Genomic DNA, 9514 nt, shown 5'->3' on the forward strand with positions numbered 1-9514 from the left:
TGGCTAATACATAGACGCTTTACTTTAAGTAAAGTTATATACATAAAATGAGTTGAAAAGCTCAAAGGTGTTTTACTTTAAGTAAAGCTATATACATAAAACGAGTTGAAAAGCTCAAAGGTGTTTTACTTTAAGTAAAGCTATATACATAAAACGAGTTGAAAAGCTCAAAGGTGTTTTACTTTAAGTAAAGTTATATACATAAAACGAGTTGAAAAGCTCAAAGGTGTTTTACTTTAAGTAAAGTTATATACATAAAACGAGTTGAAAAGCTCAAAGGTGTTTTACTTTAAGCACAGTTTCATCTTTTAAAAAGCCTCTAAAAAGGCACTTTGTTTTAAGTATAATTTTACTATATAAATAAATATGATCAAAGCAACGTATTGTGATGTTTGTGAACAAGAATATAAACACTACAAAAGACACCTTAAAACTAACAAACACACATTTAATCTATACACAAAGAATTAAGTTAAGCACCCCCCCCGTTTTTTTACAACCTCGCACATTACAAGTTTGTTGTCGTCAAAACAGTGTAATATACCCATGATATTGCTATATTTTCTGGAGAAGTGATATTATGGTCACATAAAAACATAACAATCATGCCGTTTTCAATATTTTATTCTGAATAATTTAAGGTGAAAATTTTTGGGAATTTTAGGCATATTTTCACCTCAATTTAAGTATGGAGCTATAGGTCCATCACGGACAGTGTGGATGACGTTTATGTTTTCTAACGTACAGTCATTGTTCTGAGAAGACCTCTAGCGATCTTTGCGTCAATAACGTGTGTAGGACCCACATGATCGGATCACTGACTCAACCAATCACTTTTTTTCACTTTGATCACTCAATTTCATCAATGGATAATTGCTAATGTCATACCAATCATTATTTGATCTCACATACCTTAGAATATATGCCAATGTATACATATACACAAAGAATATATATTAGGGGGTGCTTACCGTAATTCGTTGTGTAGGGGTGCTTAACTTAATTCTTTGTGTATACTTCACCTACTATCTCCTATTCAGAAGGAAACAAAACACTGTTCTGCATGTAATAAAAATATCCTCAAGAAAGGCTTCGAAATACATCTTAAAACAATTCTACATTTATCAAATTTTATCACAACTAAAAACTCTGATGGCGCATTCAAAGAACATATTAAAATAAGAGTCTTTAACTTCAAACCTCCTGAACCAGAGTCTATAGTTGATGCTGTAGAAATAGTTAAACCTGCTGTTCAAACGTTGATTGAAAAAACACTAAAAGAAATGAAACCACTTAAATTTTATATGGGAGTAAAATTAGAAATGACAAAGGACGAAGGAGTTATAGATACACCATACATGAGAACTGAGCCACACTTTATATCTTCATATCAAGATTTTAAAACATCAGGAGTCTATGATGAACTTATTAAACAAGAGCAAGATGTGGATAATTCAATCGTAGGAAGTGGATTCAATATAGGAAAAATTATTTACATAGACATTCATATTCTTAAATCAGATCCTCTAAAAGCTTCTTCCTACATTGATTTACCCAGTGTTATCAAAAATAGAAAAGCAGTTATCAATATCAAAAATAAAGACAATAAATGTTTTCTCTGGTCTATTCTAGCACACTTACATCCTCCACATTTTCATGATGAAAGAGTATCTCATTATAAAAAATATGAGAATACATTAAATACGAAAGATCTAAAGTTTCCGATGGCTTTAAATGATATTCCTAAATTTGAAAAGATAAATAATTTATCAGTTAATGTTTATGGTCTAACAGAAACAAACAGCATTCAGGTTTTAAAGCTTTCTGACAATTGTAAACAAACTCATATTAATCTTCTATATTTTAATTCAGAGGAAAATTCACATTATACATACATTAAAGATATTGCTAAATTAATAAAACCACAAGTATGTAAAAGAACAAATAAAATATATATTTGTTTGCGTTGTCTTAACTTCTTCCATACACAAGAAAGATTAGATAAACATTCAAATTATTGTGGTGAACATAAATCAACGGTAATCAATATGCCTAAAGAAGGCTCAAATATCACATTCAAAGATGAAAAGAAAAAGATCAAACATCCATTTGTTATATATGCTGATTTTGAAAGTATTCTAGAAAAAATAGATACTGCTTCTCCAGATCCAAAAGATTCATACACAAATAAATATCAAAAACATACTCCTTGCGGTTTTTGTTATTATATCAAATCATCCGTTGGTGATAAATATAACAAGTTAGAGGAGTATAGAGGCTCAAATACCCCAGATGAGTTTGTGAAACGACTAGAAAAAGACTGTGTCCGATTAACCAAGATAATGAGAGAAACTAATAAACCAATGTCCTTGACGAGTGAACAGAAAAGGGAATTTAGAAAAAACAATGTTTGTCATATTTGTGAGGAAAAAATTGGTGAAGGTCTAAAGGTTAGAGATCATTGTCATCTCACTGGTAAATATAGAGGTCCAGCTCATCAAAGTTGTAATATTAATTATCAACTCCCCTCTTTCATTCCTGTCTTTCTTCATAACAATGCTCATTATGATACGCATCTATTTATTAATGAACTTTCAAAGACATCTGGACACATTTCAGCAATTCCTAACACAGATCAGAAATACATTTCATTCACAAAAACAATTCACACATCTCCTATTACTCATATCAGATTTCTTGATACATTTAAATTCATGGCAAGTCCATTGGCTAACTTGGTTCAAAATCTAAAAGAGTTTCCATGTCTTTCAGAGTATTTTTCAGATAAAGATTTTCTAACACAAAAGGGAATTTACCCCTATGACTATATGGACTCATTTGAGAGATTCAATGAAACACAACTTCCTTTAAAAGAAAATTTTGATAACAAATTAAACAACAGTCATATATCTGATAAAGATTATGTACACGCACAAAATGTTTGGGAAAAATATAACATCAAGAATCTTGGTGAGTATCACGATTTGTATCTCAAAACTGATGTGCTTTTATTGGCCGATGTATTTGAAGCCTTTAGATCTGTTTGTCGCACTGGATATGGATTGGATCCTGCTCACTACTACACAGCACCTGGATTGGCTTGGAGCGCGATGTTGAAAATGACAAAACAAGATTTGGATTTGATAACCGATGTCGATATGCTTTTGATGATTGAAAAGGCAAAAAGAGGTGGAATTTCACAAGTATGCTCGAGCAGATACGCAAAAGCAAATAACAAATATCTTCCAAATTATGATTCAACGAAAGAGAGTTCTTACTTGATGTACTATGACGCAAACAACTTGTATGGCTGGGCAATGTCTCAAGCTCTTCCTTATGGGAAACTAAGATGGGTAAAGGAAAAAGACTACACAAAGGTTTTACAAGATGTATGTATCTCTACACAAAAACAATTGGATGATTCAAAGGTTGGTTATTATTTTGAGGTCGATTTAAAATATCCTGAAGAACTTCATATCAAACATAAAGATCTTCCATTTGCTTGTGAGAAAGAAAGTCCAAAGAAAGAATGGTTGAGTGATTATCAACGATCGTTTGATATAGGTGAATCAACAGAAAAATTACTTACTACATTATATAACAAGAAAAATTATGTACTACACCAAAGAAATTTGCGACAATATTTATCAAAAGGTCTAAGAGTAGAGAAGATCCACAGGGTTCTAAAGTTCAATCAAAGTCATTGGTTAAAGGGGTACATTGATTTTAATACACAAAGAAGAACAGAGTCAAAAACAGATTTTGAGAAAGACTTTTATAAATTGATGAATAATGCGGTCTTTGGTAAGACCATGGAGAATGTGAGGAAAAGACAAAATATCAGACTAGCAACATCTTGGGAACAAGCATCAAAATTAATTAATAGACCGAGTTTTACTAGAGCTGAGGTCTTTACTGAGAACTTTTGTGCGATCCATTTGGTTAAAGAGAGTATTGAAATGGACAAACCTATTTACATTGGAACATCAATTCTTGACTTGTCAAAGTCATTAATGTATGATTACTTTTATATTAATCTAAAATCAAAGTATAAGGATAATGTGTCATTGTTGTATATGGATACTGATAGTTTTATTTTGAAAATTAATACTGATGATGTTTATTCAGACATGAAAAAGGACATTAATATCTATGATACAAGTAATTACAGTCCAGAGAGTGAGTTGTTCTCTTCTAAAAATAAAAAGGTGATTGGAAAGTTCAAGGATGAATTGGGAGGAAATGTTATGAGTGAATTTGTGGGATTGAGGTCGAAGGCTTATGCTTATAAATACATTGTGAATAACGTTGAAAAGACTGATAAGAAGTTAAAAGGTATAAAGAAAAATGTCATTAAAGAAACAATAAACTTTAAGGATTATTATAACTGTTTAACAACAAAGAAAGAAGAGTTTAGAAAGATTATTAAGCGTCTTTGGGCTTCCTGAAAAGCGCTATATAAAATAAATGCATTATTATTATTATTATTAATGGAATAAGAAGTTATAAACATCAATTATATTCAGAAGAGGTGAATAAGAAAGCATTGGGGGCTTTTGATGATAAGAGGTTTATTTTAGAAAATGGAATTGATAGTCTCCCTTATGGTTATATAAGTATATAAGTGATAAGATATATAAGTGATAAGATATATAAGTGATAAGATATAAGTGATAAGATATATGTGATAAGATATATAAGTGATAAGATATATATATAAGTGATAAGATATATATATATAAGTGATAAGTTAAAAAGGGGGGTTAGGGATTTTAACGGGCTACCGCCACCTTTTTTACTATTATATAAATGATAGAACCAAGTATCAACCAGACTAAAGAGTGGAGGTGTAATCAACCTTGGTATATAAATGGAAAACATAACGAATGTGAAAAATATCAGATTCAAGAGGTTGAGAGAATCACTGGTCAGAAGGTTCTCAAGACGGATAAACGTATTCATTTGTTAAGTGGGGTAATGGAGGGTGGGAAGAAAAATATATTAGAGTGGAGTGAGAACTTTAATGGTTATCAATCGGATAATAAATATTATAATTTTAAAATGGTATGTGGGAGAGGTGGAGGTCAAACAAGAACCCTCCGTGAAACATACCACTTTATACTTTCACAACAAAAGGTTAAGGAACCTGTATACTTTATAAATATACTTGATGGGGATGAGTTCTATAGGAGAATGGAACTCTTAAAAAAGTTAGAAAGAGATAATATATTTATAGGCTCATTAGTAGAGTGGTCTAAGGAACTACATTAAGGGGCTAGTGGGGGGAATAGGGTAAAAATTACATGGAAGTGAGAATGATCATAGGTTCATAAGGCTAGAAGGATTATAGGTTCATAAAGGAAGAAAATCATAGGTTCATAAGGCGAGAAGGATCATAGGTTCATAAGGTGAGAAGGATTATAGGTTCATAGAGGGAGAAATAGAGGTGTTTATGATTTTTGAAAAAGACAAGGGGTAAATGACATTAGATAGGGATTTCCCATGTTAAACGGAGGTGTCCCAGAAGCAACATTTATCACCTACTCACAAGGGGTACAGTTCTCAAGACCTCCGGAGGAGGATATAATTGGTGATGCAGAAACGGGTAGATTACACGGTAAGAGGTAAAGCACAGAAAAGATGGGCACTTAGACACAGTCTTATCTATCCCCGACAGACCACAGACAAACGGGACAAGACTGACTTACACGGGGATTGATGGCAGGGAAGGACAGGCAGTCGATAGCACAAGGTGCACCTTGGCTCAGGGGCAGAATCAACACGGTCCGGTCCAGAGATGCGGGGAGGTATTGTAGCGCTCGGAGGTGGCGTCTTCTCTCTCCAAGCTGAGGGCGCATCTGACGTCACCTCCCTCTTCCTGCGCATGCTCAGCGGGGAGTGACACGCCCTCGGCTCGTTAGCTCCGCCCCAGATGGAATCGGTCCACCGCTTCTATTGGGTGCGGGGGGTTACCGGGCTCCGCCCTTGACGAGGAGCTGACAGCGAGCCCCTGCGTGGTAACCCCGTCGGAGCACATGTTCAATGGCGGCTAACCAAGCCGGAGTGAGGACGCACACTCCCCGCGCCGCCACCGCTGCTGTTGTTGTTGTTGTTGTTGTTGTACCATGAGGAAGAGCTGCGGGGAGGTATTGGGAGGTCCTAAACTTTCTAACGGTGCCATACAATCACATTCTGGTGCAACGAAGAGTCAGAATTAATGGAAACGAGTCCTTAACTGACATAGACTAAGAATAACTAGCAAGATGTCCTATAGTTGTCTACGTGAGATGCGGTGGACCTGGATGCGACATTTAAGGGGGGAAATAGGGGAAGGTCGGGGCTACAGAGTGTTGTTTACAGAAAATGGGACTAGGGAATGGGGGATTGGGGATAGTTGGGAAGTATTGGGGAAATAGGGGAATATTTACAAGCGGATATGGATGGAGGCCAATCTCATATCCGCAACATTGCACCCTTCTCTACCTCGGGGCGTCCCGACCCGATAAATTTTTACTTACTTTAGTGTGGCACTCAGATGTAGTTCCCTCTACTATTAACTCAACCCTGAGTGCGACAGTTTTACAGATGTTCACAAATGAGTAAATATGTCCCCCTGCGACGTTGCACCCTTCTCCTCACAGAAACACACCCACAGGATAACCGAATCGCGGAAAGAATCCTCAAACTAAACATACAGCCGGTAGGGAGCATCATTTATACAAGACTACACTGATATTTACACTACGATCCAGGACCTGTTTTTGGAGGAACACATGCAGCTGTTATGCATAGAGAGAGCACGCATGCCAGCATCGATACACCAACCCACGAGTGCCCTGTGGCCCTACGGCCTTTAATAATGTGCAGAGCACCCCATACACACAGTCAGCACCATCCGGTGCACCAATAAAGTGTTCATAGTCACCGGTGGTGTCGCAGCCGGCCGATGTTCTGCCGCTGGTCTTGCCTTCATGTGGTGTACTTGGCCTTCTGGCTTCCCTAGAAATAAAGAAAGGCGCCAACCGCGTCCATTTCTAAACTGTGGCCGTCAGGGGGGCCAACTATAAGTGGTTCACCTGTATGGCATAGGTGCCACGTTGACCCAGAGGTCCATCAACGGGTGGTGCTTGCCCGCAAAAGAACTGCGGTCCATTGTGGGCGGCCACAAAAATTGCGGTCCATATGGTGTATCGATCCAGGCAGCAAGCAGCGAAAGTACAGGCCCACAACTGCGGAGCCAGCACCCCTCTCTCCTCTCTCTCTGCCCCAAAGCCAGATCCTCGGAGGTGGGAGACAAAAGAAAAGACAAGTGAGTAAGGTGGTAAGGGCGCAAAAGTGCACGCAATGCAAGGTAATGCACACTGGGGGCACATGGGAACCAGGTGAGACAGGTACGTTCCTACCGTACGCCCCCCCCCCCCCACCAGGTAACCTACATTGCCCCTCCCTTACCCCTTACTGTATCCACAAAACTACCCATAAACATCTACTTTACACATCAACAAACGTCCCTACTGTCTTCCCCGTTCCTCCCATAAACCAAATTCGTCTTCTCTCCCTCCTAACCAATCAAATTTGCCATTTCCAACTCCCATCAAAATTTGCCATCTCCAATTCATCATCAGTCCCTCCTAAGGAGGGAGAGATGGAATCACCCCAATGTCTTATCCACGTCGTGATGCGTCTCACAAATCCAAACAGCAATTCTCACTTCCTGCAACACAAAACAAAGGAACACAGGTGTGGAGTCATCATCATCACCTCAGGTAAGTGGCTGCGTATGGTGCGACAGGTTCATCAATCCTAACTATTTCCTAAATGACTTTAACAACTTTACATTACCCGGGGTCTTTCCCTGCCAATCCATTGGCCAACTTACACTATGGGTTCTAAAAACCAATTCCCATTGACCAAACTGTGGTGCTTCTCAATTTGGGGTCTCACTCCCCCGATTCAACACTCGGTGCTCTCGCACAATTTCTGGGCTGTGACGTGTAGCTCTCCCAGCAGGTCTACCCACCTGCACACCTCCACCACTGTAGTTGCCACCCGAGCTTACCTGCTCCTCACCCTAACCTAACTAACTGGGGAAGGCCCTCTCGCACTCTCACCCCCTCAGTGCCCTCTCTGGCACGGGCTGCCCGATCCACACCCGGGATCCTCAGGCACCCACTGACACTAACGGCTCCCAGAGCCCACCTGCGGCCTCACCTGGCCGACATCCTCACAGTGGTGGAGTGCCCAAACCAACTACACACACTAACAGGCTACACGCCCAGCCATTTCCACAACACTAATGCACCCATCCACAATACCATTCTGCAACCGCACCACAAATGCCAATATCCAACCACAATTTACCTATACCCTCTACCTAACACTTACACTACCCGCCCCGGGTACTCGTGAAAGGGGTCCACTCTTCCCCCATTCACACCTTCGCACCATGCACACCACTCCGTACCACCTACTCCAACTCTCTCCACACCACCTGTACTTGCACACCTGTGCTCTCACACCTGGTGCCACCTGCACCCTTCTCTCCCCAAGCGCATTCGCGCTGATCCACAACACTCACTACTCATACACTGCTCCACACACCTGTCCAGTTCTCACACAGCATCATCTCATCTAACTACTCCCCTCTGAAACTTGCGCTTCCCAGTCGTCCCTTTAAACTATTGCGCTCCCTCGTCATTATAATCCATACTAATCTACCTGCGTCCCCACTACAGGTATCAGTCACTAACTAATCTTAACGTTACCTAATGTCATCTTCTAGGTCCCTACACAGAATATCCTAACCCACCCGGGCTAGTTTTCACTGCCATACACCCCATAAACTATAGCGCATTTGCCCCCCACATGGGAAGGGTGGCAGGGATGCCACCCTTACCCACCGGGCCCATCGCTCATCAATCCCCCAGTCCTCTGGCACTAATAAGCCCCCCTTATTCAGAGGTACTGGGTCCCGCCTCGGCATCTAAAGCCGAGGCAATCCACGGGGGCGCCTGCTCGCCGGTGTAAGGCCTTCTAGTTTCCCGGGGTCTGGCGGGGGGGTGTCTGGGGTCGGCTAACCCGCTCCCCCCTCGGCGGAGTTAAGGACCTCAACCGCCGGGGATCATCCCGGCGCGTGGCTCGACAGTGCCGCGCCAGGTGACCCAGACGGTTGCAGGTATAGCACCTCACCTGATAAGGTGCTTGTCTCCGGAATTCCAAATTTTCCCCCCTGAAGGTCCGAATTGGATTACCCGCTCGTGGTCCACCGCGGGCCACCTCCGGGGCCGCCTGCCATGGTCCAGGTCCCGCCAGGCGCTGGTCCACCAGCCTCCGGACCATGCCCGCCAGGTCAGGACTCACGTCGGGGGCGGGCCCCCTAAGGGGTCCGCCCTCCATCGGGGGTCCCACCTGGCGGACCGCCATTGCGTGACGCTCGCTCCCCCGGGCCAGGGGCCTCGCTGCTTCCCAACGGGCCGCAGCATCAGCCGCCTGGCTCAGAGTCTGCGGGCGCCAC

This window comes from Myxine glutinosa, chromosome 10 (assembly GCF_964187855.1).
Source record: "Myxine glutinosa chromosome 10, kmMyxGlut1.1, whole genome shotgun sequence".
Taxonomy (NCBI): domain Eukaryota; kingdom Metazoa; phylum Chordata; class Myxini; order Myxiniformes; family Myxinidae; genus Myxine; species Myxine glutinosa.